This window comes from Ceratotherium simum, chromosome 25 (assembly GCF_057802395.1).
Source record: "Ceratotherium simum simum isolate JZ-2026a chromosome 25, ASM5780239v1, whole genome shotgun sequence".
NCBI lineage: Eukaryota > Metazoa > Chordata > Mammalia > Perissodactyla > Rhinocerotidae > Ceratotherium > Ceratotherium simum.
This window is the reverse complement of record NC_141924.1, coordinates 18,494,496-18,508,706: the sequence shown is the minus strand read 5'-3', so window position 1 is coordinate 18,508,706 and position 14,211 is coordinate 18,494,496. Positions and strand designations below refer to the sequence as shown.

At 42.6% G+C, this 14,211-nt stretch overlaps 1 long non-coding RNA gene across 3 annotated transcripts in view; it reads right to left on the bottom strand.

The window, feature by feature from the left end:
• Positions 1-2,665: 2,665 nt before the first annotated feature.
• The window catches only part of LOC147913741 (uncharacterized), a 29,630-nt gene continuing 18,084 nt past the window's right edge, over positions 2,666-14,211 (bottom strand). For all 3 annotated transcript variants that reach the window (XR_015556367.1, XR_015556366.1, XR_015556365.1), the window contains 3 exons: positions 10,318-10,450; positions 8,769-9,111; positions 2,666-3,491 (listed from right to left, as the gene is read on the bottom strand). This is a non-coding gene — a long non-coding RNA (uncharacterized LOC147913741). The remainder of the gene's footprint in view (positions 3,492-8,768; positions 9,112-10,317; positions 10,451-14,211) is intronic.

Here is a 14,211-nt window from a genome sequence, read left to right as displayed (position 1 = left end):
TTCATTCAACAATGCTATGCTTTGCAGATGTAACTGTGGCCCAGGCAATCATAGTCCCCAGCTCCAAGAAACATTTTGTTCAGTAGGAAAAATACATAGACAAGTAAAGAGTTTATTGCAATACAGCGTAGCAGATGGCACTGAAGGAATAAGAATGGGGGAGTTATGGGAGCACGTAAGAGGGGCCACTAATCCAGTTGGAGGGACCCACTATGAGAAACAGATATCAATGCTATGACTGAAAGAATGGGTCTGTTAGCTAACATAGTGCTAGCTGCTGTAACAAACAAACCCCCACACTTCAGTGACAACGTGACAGAAGTTGACTTCTCATTCATGTAGCTGCCAGTGTGATTGGTCTGTGGGTGGCCTTCCTCACAGTGATCCAGGGATCCAGACTCCTTCCATCTTGCAGTTCCAACATCCCCTAGAACCTTGGAGTCCTTTACTTCCAGCTGTCAGATGAGGAAATACGGAGGGGAAGATACACCTCCTTCTTAACCACTTCGGCCCGGAAGTGACACGCATGCTATGCTCCCATTCCACTGGTGAGATCCAGTCACTTGGCCCCAGTTGGATGCAAGGGGCTTGGACATACAGTTGCTGGCTTGATAGTCATGGCCCAGCCACAACTTTACACTCTGGAAGGCAAACATGAAGCTTTGGTTGACTCATGAGTCAGCCAAAAAACTTGGTGTTCTACCTAAAGGGTGACACATTTTTAAAAGGCCCAGAGGTGAGGAGAAGCATAGTCCAATTGGAGTAGGGCTGCCAGACTTAGCAAATACAAATAGAGGCCTTCCAGTCAAATGTGAATGTCAGATAAACAAAGAACAATATTTTAGAATAAATATATTCCATGGGACATACTTTTCCTAAAAATTATTCACTGTCTCTCTGAAATTTACGTTTAACCCGCATTGCATATTTTACCTGGCAATCCTCCATTTGGGGGAAAGAGCAGATAGCTCAGAATGACTGGAGTTCAGAGTTTAGGTGGGTGGGAATTGGGGATTATGAAGCTGTAGAAGGAAGCATAGGCCGGGTTTGTGAAGGTCTTTGTCAGCTGTGTTGCAAATTTATCCTGATAGCAGAGAGGAGTCGTTGAAGGGTTTTAAATGGGGGAGAGGGTGTGAGACATGCTCAGATCTGCATTTTAGGAAATTCTGGTGGTGGTGAAGAAAATGGATGACAATGGAGGTGACAGAAGGGGGTGACTGGAGGCAAGGAGATAGTTGCAAAAGCAGGGCCAAACCCAGGTTTTCAAGTCTGAACCCATTAGTTCGTGATTCTGCAGGGTTCTTAGAAGCAGTTTAGAATAGTGGAAATAGCAGGGGCTGGGAGACCGGGGGTCCAGTCTTGAAGAGCTGGGTAGACACTGGACATTTCTAGGCCTCATCTCTAAGTTCCTCTGGAGTTCTAGAATTCCGCCTACTCTGAGTCTCCTCCACCTCTGCGTTCTAGTTCCTTCCATACTCCCAAACACTGAAAGTCTGAGTGCCTCAGTCAAAAGTCAGACCTGCCTGGCTCTGGCACTTATATGACTGTCAGAATCTTCACCATGTTTTTCTTCCATCAACAGTTCGGTGCTATCAGCTCCAGCGGCCACTGGCAAATCCATCACGTTAAGCCGCAAGAAGTCACACCTGTCAGGCCCAAGCTGTTTATCTCAATAATTTCCCTGCATAAAGCACAAACAGGGGACTATTTATTTTCCTTCCTGACATACATAAGGCCGTTAAAAGTCTGAGCGCGCTGGCAGTTTACATGAAGCTAACCTTAATTGCATACTAGAGCGCCATAAAAGGAAGATCAGGCCTCATTAACTAGGGACCAATTTTACATTTTTCTCCTCTGACCAAAACTGTTTAAAAATGTGGGGTACTATCTCCTCCCAGCCAGACATAAATTTCAGGGCTGTCAAAATGCCCTTGCTGAATTCCAACTTTTCACATGCTTGAAAAAGTTCAGTGTGTCAACTTGGGCTACAGAAAAGAAGCGTTCTATCTTCCTTGGCTTCCCCCAAATGAATGAAAATCTCTCGTATTTACAGCACAAACTCAGTTACCCAGAGGACATGATCTTGATCAATTTTTTTTCATTATTCAGGGTTAATCAGAAATACTTTTGGCTCCCCTTATGGAAAAATTTCCTGGCCTTCCTATTATTTGTGGTGCAGCTATGTTGTGACAGGCATACCGATAATAGCACATTATCTCAATATCCACAATTGCAGTCCAAACGTCCACCGCCTCAATATTCCTCCCCTGACTAACAGCAGGACAGAGCCCAAAGCCCCAGAGGTCACTCTATAACCTCTGTTCTGCTCCAGCTTCCGTTTACATGGGCCAGTGCCTGCTTAGTTATTAGGAAAATTCTCCCTCCTCTTCTACAGCTATTGCCGCCATTGTTTGTGTCAAATCTACTTCCGGCTGCTCCCGGAAGGGAGCTGGGTTATTTTGGCAGAGTCAGGGAGAAGGACCTCCTCCCCAACTGTATGCCTCACTTTGCAAGTGGGCCCTCAAGGCAGCTCTGCTTGTGTCCAACGTCTCCTTAAGTCCCCATCAGCTTCTACCTCCATCTCTTCTCCCCACTGGGTGCCCAACCAGACCAATGGACCTGGAGTGCGAAGTAAGTCTTCCAGTTTCTCCACATGCCTCTCCTGTCTCGTTCTCCTTCCTCACTTCCAACAAGCTTCCCTTTCCTTCCTTAGGTATATATAAAACTAAAGATATAAAACTTTAGGTCTTTATAGATATAAGCTAAAGCCTCTATCTACATGAATAGAACGTAACAGGCAGCTAACACGTATGTAGAATGTGACAGTTGCTGCTCTAAATGTTTCTCATATAACAACTCGTTTAGTCTTCACAACAGCACCAGGAGGTAGGTTTTATTGTTCTTTCTATTTATAGATAAGGAAACTTCAGGTAGAAAGACATAAGTCGTCCAGGTGGGAGGGGTAGTGCTGTGTTTGTGTTGGTAAACAGCATGCTAAACCGAGTCGCAGATAATGAGGGGTGTGTGTGTGTATGTGGACTGACTATTGTTTACACTGATAAATCACAGCCAGTGGGTCATTCCAAAATTCTTTGAGAGAGGTAATACTGTCCACATGTTGTTGATGAAATGACTGAAACCCTGGAAAGTTAAAAACCTCGAAGTCAACAAGCTAATACGAAGCATCCAGGACTCACACAGGCATGTCTTCCTTTAGAAGCTGAGCTCTTCGCATTGTACCCACCCCTGCCTTTCCGGAAGTAGATTCTTCCACTTTCCTACTGTAACAACTGTACGGTATGTGATTCAACCGATTCCTTCACTGAGAAGCTAAGACTGCAGATCTCTAGGGGTGGAGGGAGGGACGTCAGACTTGGAGCTGAAGGACGGGTTCAGGGGCCTCACTTCCATGCCTTGCACCCTGTGTGACCTTGGGAGAGTGCCTTCAGCTCTCTGGTTCTCATTTGTCAAATGGACATTTCTTCTTTCGCCTGAGAGAGAGAAAGAAAATTGTGTAGTATTAAGAAAGTAGATACTGACGTCCAACTTACTTTGTGGGCTTACATGTTGGCTTGTCACTTGTGAGAAGAGCTATGACCTCAGGAGGTCACCCAAAGTCTCCAAGCCTCAGTTTCTCCATTTGTGAAAGAAGGATGATAACAGGGCCCACCCCAAAGGTCTAGAGTGAGGAGTAAGGAGAAAATCGCCCGGGTCATGCCCTCAGCTCCCGGTGCTTGAGTCAGCCACGGACGAAGTGCCACTGTTTGTATGAACTCAGCCTCCATTCCCGGGGACCTGTGACATGGCAGGCTCTGCATATAGAACACTTACCAAGACAAACGAGGACACGGGCCTGTCCTTTCTGCCCCTCTGCCTCTCCAGAGAGCCGAGAGAGTCAGCGGAGATGGTGTTGCATGCAGCGTGGAGCTGTGTGGGTGTGGGTCGATGATTTTGCTGTTTTACAGCGCTGTGGGTCGAATGCAGATGTGGAGCGGAGGGGCATAGACAGATGTATTAGAAGGAGCACTGGATGGTTCGACCAGTAAGAAATCACGTGACCTGGACGTGTCACTCACTTTGCCAATGCTACAGATCCTGCCTCTAAGATGAGGGGGCTGTGCAAGAGAAATTTCTGGAGTCTCTTTCAGCTGTCACTCTCTCTGATTCTATGTTGGACCGTTAGCTAAATAGAGTCTTTGAGCCCCTGGAAGTTGTTTTGGATAAATCTCTCAATACGAATTGTTACTTTCCAAAGGATTTGCCTTTCCCTCATGTAGAGGATTGTGCATGAGCCCCGTAATGGAGGGTTTCTGACTGGTGGGTTGCAGTAAATTGAGGTTTTGCTTTGTGTTTATTGGGCTGTGACCTAGTCTTGGGAGAGGGGACTCGGCACTGGCAGGGATTTTTCTTACTTTTCAAGAGATGTGATCATTAATCCTTTTCGTTATTCCCATTCATGTCTTCCAAGCAATTAATGAGGCCCCAAGACCCCAAGGGCTCCCAAGTTTTAGAAGGTTGTTCTGGAGCCTGATGTTCTCCACAGAGAAACTGCCAGTGGGTCTCAGGACTCCTACTGAGTCAGTTTGCTCCATGCATGGCCTCAAATGGCTACTTGGGCACCCTCTGGCCTCTGGCCCTGGGATCTTAACTGGCTGATTAGGGTAAGCCTAGAAAAGGTGCGGATGTCTGGTTCAGAAGGGACCTAGACCAGAAGAGTAAGTGTTTCAGGGTCCCTGGGTATGATCCTTTCTCCCATTTTTCCTTCCTCACTTTCTGCCTTTCCATCTCTCTGTTTGTCTTTCTCCCTTCTCCACCCCTTTTTATAGTCAAATTGTTTGGTTTCACATCCATAAATATGAAACATCTGTGGAGGAGCAGTGGCATGGTGCTTCTCTCTCTCAAGAGGATCTGAACAATGAGATATCTTCTTTCCTCGGTATTCTAATTTCTTTTCTTTAAATCTACAGTGTAAGGAACTCAGGCGTTGGAGTTGGAGACCTTGGTTCTGAGTTCTGAGAGCTGTATGCTGTGTGACCTTGGGAAGTTACTTAACCTCTCTGAACTTCAGTTTCCTCAGCTCGAATGTGACACCATCTACACTCACACTGTGGTGACTGTCTTCTAACTTGCCCTTCTCCAAGCCACTGTCCTAAGGCAGATGGATGGACTTTTATGAAACATAAAGCAAATCTTGTCATGACCCTGTTTGGTATCCATCTGTGGCTTCCCAAAGCATTTAGAATAAATTCCAAGCTCCTTGTTGAGGTCTGTGAAGCCCTCCATGACCTCATCCTGCACCATGCTGCCCTCACTCACTAGGTTCCCCCCACCATTCTTACTGCCCCAGGACCCTTGCATATGCTATTCCTTCTATTCAGAATGGCCTCTCTCTACTCTTCACCTAGCTGAGCCTGCTGGTCCCCAAGTCTCAGTTTAAATGTCACTTTCTGAAATAGACCTTGACAACTTCCCCAATCAATTTGGGACCTCTGGTTATATTCTTTTAAAAATTTTTATTTATTATTAATTTTAAAAATTGTGGTAAAACATGCATAACATAAACTTTACCATCTTAATCATTTTTGTGTGTGTTTGTGTGTGTGAGGAAGATCGGCTCTGAGCTAACATCTATGCCAATCCTCCTCTTTTTGCTCAGGAAGACTGGCCCTGGGCTAATATCTGTGCCCATCTTCCTCCACTTTATATGGGACATCGCCACAGCATGGCTTGACAAGCGGTGCGTTGGTGCATGCATGGGATCTGAACCTGGACCACCAGTAGCAGAGTGCGTGCACTTAGCCGCTATGCCATGGGGCCAGCTCCCATCTTAATCATTCTTGACTGTACATTTCAGTGGCATTAAGTACATTCATATTCTTATGCAACCATTATCTCCATCCATCTCCAGAACTTTCTTTCATCTTCCAAAACGGAAACTATATATTCATTAAATAATAATTTGCCATTCCCTTCTCCCCCTGGTCCCTGATAACCACCATTATACTTTCTGTCTCTAAGAATTTGACTACTCTATTCCTCATATAAGTTGAATTATACAGTATTTGTCCTTTTGTGACTGGCTTATTTCACTTGGTGTAGAGTCTTCAAGGTTCATCCATGTTGTAGCATGAGTCAGAATTTCCTTCTTTTTTAAGGCTGAATAATGTTCCATTGCGTATATACCACTTGTCTCTATCCATTCATTCATGGATGGACACTTGGGTTGCTTCCATCTTTTGGCTATTGCTATGAACATGAGTGTATGCTTATATTCTTTTATGGCATCTTGTACTTTTCCTCCAGATCTTGTGTGTTTAGTCATTTACTCTCCTAATTCTCTAGTAAACTTTAAGCTATGTGAAAGCAAGAACTATTACCTGTTGTGTTTACTCTGATATATTGACTACCTTGACAGCATCTGGCACACAGTGTTATGACATGGACTCCAGAGCTCACTTGTTTGTGTTCAAATCCTGCCTCTACCACTTAAAGCTGTGTGACTGTAAGCAAATGACTTAACCTCTCTGTGCCTCAGTTTCCTCACCTATAAAATGGGGATGAGGAGTGTACTTGGCTCCTAGGGTTATTGGAAGGACTACGTGTAAAGGGCTTAGAAGAGAGCCTGACCTAGTAAAGGTTCAATAAATGCACACCATTATTATTATCATAGGAGATGCTCAAATATTTATTGAATCAATATGTTAAGTGAATGAGATGACACTGGAGATGAATCTATTTGTTCCTCTCCTCATCTCTGTCTTTTATATGCATCCTCATTTTCCTGCCCTTCCCAGTAGGTGCAGAAGCTCATGGAAGGCAATTTTCCTGCCTCTCCGGATGCTCATTAGTATGCCGTTAGCCGGGCCTCTCTCTGAAGCCATGGTTCTCAGCCTCGCTGCACATCGGAATGACTTGAGGAGCTTTAAAAAATCTTGAAGCCTAGGCTGCACCCATACCAACTAAATCAGAAACTCCGGAGGTAAGACCCGGGCTTCGGTATTTTTAAAGCTTCCTGAGTCATTGCAGCATGTAGCCAAGGCTGAGCACCAATGATCTAACGCTTGGGTGAAGCTGGAATGTACCACTGGAGGGCTGGACACGGGGGCTCAGCTGTTCAGAATCTAAGCAGCCCTGAACTGGGGGCAAGTTTCTGTAATCTTAAAGAGTAGACCTGCCATCCACAAAAGAACCACACACGGCCGAGAGTCCTATGAAAATACATTAAACCTCACTAGAAAATCAAAGACGGGCAGATGAAAAGACTGGAGTGACTACTCATTTGTTTCCCATCAAATTGATACAGATTTTTTTAAAAAAACAATAATACCTAAGGTTTAAGATTATGGGGAATTGGGCCCTGTCATACGCTGCTAATGAGAGTACAGTTGGGACAATCTGTCTGGAAGACACTTTGGCATTAAATATCAAAATTTTTGTAGGTTTTCATATCAGATCTATTGTGTTTGGGTGAACAAAACAATTGGCTTGGATTTAAAAAAAAGTTATATTAATTTTTTTCTGATTACGTAAGTTATATATGTTCATTATAAATAAGAATAAAATATTAAAATGACCTATTACCCCACCAATCTAACATTGGCTAACATTTTGCTGCCTTTCAGACATTTTTATATACATATTTATAAATTTTTAAGAAAATGCAAGCATATTATGACTACAATTTTATAAACTGCTGTTTTATCCACTCTGTTTATCACATTTCATACATTGTTAGTGCCACATAAATATTTCTTGTCTGCTTAAATAAATTAATATTCTCCAACAATGTAATTTTAATAGCTTGAGATTTGATTTTATGATGTACCATGATTTAACTAATCCTATATTGTTGAATATTTTTATCATAAATTACTTTGCCATTAATACTTGTGTTCATCCATTTGGGCTGCTATACCAGAACACCATAAACTGGATGACTTATAAACAACAGAAATTTATTTCTCCCGTTTCTGGAGGCTGGAAGTTTAAGATCAGGGTGACAGCATGGCTAGGGGAAAGCCCTCTTCTGGGTCTCAGATTGCTGATCTCTCCTTGTGTCCTCACATGGCAGAGGGGCAAGGGCGCTCTCTCAGGCCTCTTTTATAAGGGCACTAATCCCATCACGAGGGCCCCACCCTCATGACCTAGTCACATTCTAAAGGCCCCACCTCCTAATACTATACACTGGGGATTAGGTTTCATCATGTGAATTTTGAGAGGACACAAACATTTAATCTATAGCAATACTCTTGTAGGTAAATCTTTGGGTATATTCAGTTATATTCTTAGTATAAAGTGGAATTATTGGGATAAAGACTATATACCTATAGAAGGCCATGTTTCCCTTTTAGCTGTCAAAGCTTTTTAAAAAAAAAATGCATTTAGTGTGCTAATAGTGACTAGCAGTGTTATTTTATAAGTTAATTTTTTTGTAAACAGAAGTGGCAAAGGAAGCAGATTTGGTTAAAAACAGGCTCAATCCAATCCTTAGTTAGTCATGGTATCTATTAGCTGGTTGTTGCATTTTAGGCACTCTATGTATACCTGTGTGTGTATGTGTGTGTGTGTGTATGGGTATGCACACACATGTGCTTGTGAGCATATCTATGTCCTGCTGATTGCCCCATGTAAGCAAACAAGGTAGCAGTCCCCGCTTCTAAATCACTCCTTTAGTAGTCTCGACCCACAGTTTTGCACTTACTTTCCTGGCTGATTTGCAGAACCTTAGCCCATACCCTGGCTTCTGACATCAGTTTTTGTTCACCCACCTTCATCTGCATTTACAGTGATGGCCAGTGGAGTTAGCAAGCCAGTTAGGAGCCTGGAGTTTGGGCTGGAGATGAGGGTCGCTCTCTGCCAGTGTTGGCTTCCATGGGACCTGTTCAGCTGGGCTTCTCCCTGGCCCCTCTTCTCCCTGTAACCCCACGAAGGGGAATTCAGGCTACTGGGGGTCCCTGGAAGATCACAGATCTGGGATGGGTGGCACCTCCACTCTTAGGCAACAAAAAGGGAAATCTTTCTCCTTCTCGTGAGTAGGTTTCCAAATGCTTTCCAGAAGTCACTTTTCTTCCCTCCTCCCTCCATCATTTTTCTTTGTTCTTCCTCCTCACGCTGAAGCATTTGTCAAACAAGAAAATGGAGAATTATATGAATGAGAAAAAGGTCAAATCTAATGCCAAAAATAAAGAGATCAAATAACAATGTGCTACAAAGGGCCGCCAAAGCTCGTATAACATCTGTTTTCTGGGCAATGAAGAAGCCCTGTTTGTAGCTTAGACTCAAATCATGGTCTTGAGGGCTGTCGGAAGCCAGCGTAATGAGATACACACATGATTTTGGAAGAAAGTTGAAATCCAAGTGGCAGCTCCAGCCATAATCACTCACGAAAAGCCAGAGAAACAGCAAGTTATTTATTTGATTTTTAATCATAAAAGGCCTCTCTAGGTTAGTTGATTTGGAGCCCAGAGATAAAACTGGCTTTCTTGTAAGATGACTATGAAAACACGCAAGGAAAACCACTCTCTTCTAACCTGGAGGCTGATTGGAAGGGCCTTTATCAAAATGTTATTCTTTTCCAAAAAGCATTCATCATTTTCAACAAGGCTTCATCCTGGTGTCGTAAAATGAAGTCTTGCCTCGGGCAGGTTAAACTAGAAGCATTCAGGAAAAAAATAATCCTTTTGACTGCATCCAGGGAGCTGTCACTATGATTAATGAGCCCCAGCAGTCCCAGGTGGGTGATAAGGACCAACACATTCTTGCCTACTGTTTGTACTTAGTCAATGACACAGGTTTGGGCTCAGGTCTCCTGCACGTCATCCTCATTCTGTGGAAATGGCCGGCCTTAGTCCTATCTTAGGGAAGTCAATGGGCAGGTTTTAGTTTAAAATCCCACGAGGCAGGAGTCTAGACTGGCTCTGTGCCTAATACTCCGTACCCTCGAGCAAGTTTCTTGGTCCACCTTGGAACTCAGTGTTCTCAAAGTTAACATGGCTCCTAAAACCCCTCATTACTGGACTGTGTCCTCTCCAACTTCATCTCTCCCCATCTCTGTCTACCTGCACACTGCACCACAACCTCAAAGAGCTGCTTTCTTTCAACTTTTCCTTCTTCCTCTTGTCTCTAGCCATTACCCAAGCCCGTTCCTTAATTGACTCCAGAATATACTTTCCTTTCCTCTTTGCTTGACTAATTCCTGCATATCCTTCAAGCCTGAACTTAAACATAGCTGTCTTTGCAGAGTCTTCTCCTCGGTTAGTTAGCTTCCCCTGATGACAGGTCCCTTAGTACTCTGTATATCCCTAAAGTGGTGCTTACCACTCGTATTGCGATGGCTTAATTCATGGCTGCCCCAGCTGGCCTTTTGGCTTCCTGAATCCAGGGAAAACATCTATATTTCTCATCACCGGAAGTACAGCACCTCAGTTCAGTGCCTGGCACATGGGAGAGACTCAAAAAATAATAAGGGAATAAAGCTATGAGATGAAATAAAGGGATTAGTATTAGATGAATAGCACAAACGTTTTGAGTATAAACACTATCTTAATATCCTAAAATTTGCGTTATTATCCCTGCCCCCAGCTCCACTCATATGCATGAGAGTTGCTGGATATTTAAAATCCATTTATTGATACGTAGGAAATGACAAAGGTCACTGTGAATTAGCAATATTTTAAAATTAATTTGTATTTTATTAATCGTCATAACTAACACACATTTGAAAATGCTCATATACTAGTAATGGAATACTCTATCAGAAGCTAAAATTTATATTTTAAAAATCATTTTTCAGTGTGAGAGGTGTCATAATATTGCTTTTGGAGTCATTGAAGGTAGTACCTCCCACACACATCCAATCCCCCCCACCCTCAATCTTTCCTGCTGGAGTGGGCGTGGGAATCTCACAATCACTTGGGAAGTTTCTCTTGGAAGAATTAATCACTTTTGAGTCACCAAGAACTGTTAGTAGTAGTAGTATCATGATTATTATTACTCACTTAGGAGGATGATATATAGCCCCGCAATTTGGAGAAAAGGGTGTAGTCAGTGTTTTGAAGGTGTAAAGACAAGCTGCTTGACCCTGGAGGGAAAGGAAGCAGCAGTTCCGGGTCTAAGCGCTGGCAGACATCATAAGCCATCCTGACTCAGCGCTTCCGGGATGGTTTAGACTTCCAATAAGCCTGGAAAGCTGAGGCTCCGCGCTCCCGTCTTGTAAGCCTAAGCATGTCAGAGCTTAACCCTGAGTGACCAGGATCATCCTGCTCCAAAGGACCGGTGGGACTACAGTGAGTTGCCACAGCTGCCAGGTGTTGGGCCTCCCGGGCAGTCTGCAATAGCAACACAGTGGCAGAAGACAGATCAGTCCCTACTGCCCTCTGTCAGCTTGAGTGGGAAATCAGGTTGACATCCTTCTGGACTGGAAAAGTCCCTGGTATTCTTGGACAATGAAAAGGAGGGAATCGTTGAAAGGAAGAGAATGGATTTTCTGCTAATAAGTTTGTAGGGTTTGCTCATGAAAAATTAGTGGGAATTAATTTTATAGGTGGGCGTAACACTATGATCAAGGGCAAAGAGGTGAGAAAACGTGGGGTTGATAGGGGAACAAGAGTAGCTCAGCTTAGTTTAATTCATAAGGCAGAAATAACATGTAATAGCTGAGAGACTGGATTTTGGAGTTACACAGACCTGAAGTCTTTTTTTTCTCTCTTTTGTCTAGGTGCACACTATCTTTTATTTTTTCCCCAATATTTTATTATGAAAATTTTCAAACATCCTGAAAAGTTGAAATAATTTTACAATGAACACATATTACTAGATTCTATAATTGATAGTTTACTATAGTTGTTTTACCATTTATTTGCCTATCTATCTATCTATCTATCTATCTATCTATCTATCTATCTATCTATCTCTTTCTATCTATCCACCAATCCATTTTTTTTAATGCATTTCACACTAAGTTGCAGACATCAGTACAATCTCCCCTAAATCCTTTGGATGCAGCCATTAACTAGAGTTTAATATTTGTGATTCTTTTAAGAATTTTCCTTTTGAGATGAAATTTACATACAATGAAATGCATAAATCTGAAGTGTACCATTCAGTGAGTTTTGATGAATGTGTAACCCAATGCCCCATCAAGGTATAAAACGTTACCATCATCCTAGAAAATTCCCTCAGGACTCTTCCCAATCATTCCCTGCTCCCACACCCTCAGAGGCAACTGTCGTTCTGATATTTTTCCATCATAGATTAGTTATGCCTGTTCTAGAATTTTTGTAAATGGATTTCTATATTTTGTACTCTTTTTGAGTAAGGTTTCTTTCACTCAGGACCACGTTTGAGATTTACTCATATTATTACTTGCATTGGTACTTCATTCCATTTTATTACTGAGTAGTATCTTTTTGTATGCATATACCACATTTCATATATCCATGGTCCTATTGATGCACATCGCAGCTGTTTCCAGTTTTTGACTATTATGAATAAAGCTGTTATGAACGTTCTTGTACAAGTGTTCTAGCAGAAATAGGTTCTTGCCTCTCTTGGGTAAGTACCTAGGCATAGAATTGCTGGGCCTTTAAGATAGGTGGTGTTGGGAGACAGCATGTTCTCTCACATTCCTGTACATCTGATGAGCAAGCACTGACTGCATTAGTTCCAGACTGTTTTGTCAAGGGTGTTTGTATTGTGAACAGTCTTGGAAGATACGATGTCTCCCTCCAGAGCATGGGGTAGCTTTGTTTACCGTCTAGTATAAGAAAGATAATGTCTCCTTCCAGGGCAAAGGTCAGGCAGCCTTACTGCCCATTGTAAAAGATTTGGGTTCCCTAAGGTCTTCCCAAAATGGTTCCCTCACTGTAATCAAACCCACTATGTGTGCGGAAGTCACCTGGCCCTCTTCACGTCACCCTGCGGGAATTGGGGCTTGGGGAACCAGACTGGCTGATACTCTGGCTACTGCTATGGCTGTGAATAATAAACTGTCCTTTGTCTCTAATCCGAGTCTTGTGACCTCTGCCAGCATCCAAGAAGCTGTGGCAAGCTACCTTATTAGATTGAGGTACAGTCAGATCTCAGACACTTCACAGTTTTTGCAGGTGTATGTTTAGTATTGAAGAAACAGGCAGATTTTTTTAAAAAAGTGTGTACCGTTCCTCTAACTTCGTCTTCTTTTTCAAGCCTGAGTTGGATATGAATTTTAGAAGGAGCTTGGCAATGTGTACAAAAAACAAAAAAACACATTGGTTCTATGAATCAACTTGGAGATAGTTGACATCTTAACACTTTTGGGGCTTTCAATCCCTGAACGCAATATGGCTCTCCATTTATTTAGGCCATCTGTACTTTCTCTTGGCCATGTTTTGTAGTTTTCAGTGTAGAGGACTTGTATGTCCTTTCTTGAACTTATGCTGAAGTATTTTATGTTCTTAAACATAAAATTTCATGTTCTTTAACTCTTGCAAATTTGATCGTTTTTATTTTAACTTCTTTTATAATTGCTGCTGGTACATAAAAATACATTTGACTTTTATATAGTAGTTTTATATCCTATGACCTTACTGCATTCACTTATTTGTTTTGAGTTGTTTTGTAGATTCCTTACAATTTTCTACATGTACAATAATGCCATCTGCAAATAGACAGAGTTTTACTTTTAGGTCTCTGAATTTTATGCATTTTATTTTGTCCTTGCCTTTTCATGATGGCTAGACCTCCAGCACAATGGTTCAATATAAATGGTGGGAGAGATATTCTTCTCTTTTCTAAATATTAAAGGCCAAGTGTTTACTGTTTCACCATTAAGTAATTTAAGTTATCAGTTTCTTATAAATGTCCTTTAGGAGACTGAGGAAAGTCCCTGCTATTCCTAGTTTGCTGAGAATTTTTATCATGAAGAGATGTTGAATTTTGTCAAATGCTTCATCTTAACCTGTTAAAAACTCCTTCATGGGGCTGGCCCGGTGGCGTAGTGGTTAAGTGCGTGTGCTCCGCTGTGGTGGCCGGGGGTTCACAGGTTCGGATCCCGGGCATGCGCCGACGTGCTGCTTGGCAAGCCATGCTGTGGCGGCGGCGTCTCATATAAAGTGGAGGAAGATGGGCACAGATGTTAGCGCAGGGCCAGTCTTCCTCAGGAAAAAAGAGGAGGATTGGCATCGGATGTTAGCTCACGGCTGATCTTCCTCACGAACAAACAAAAAAACTCCA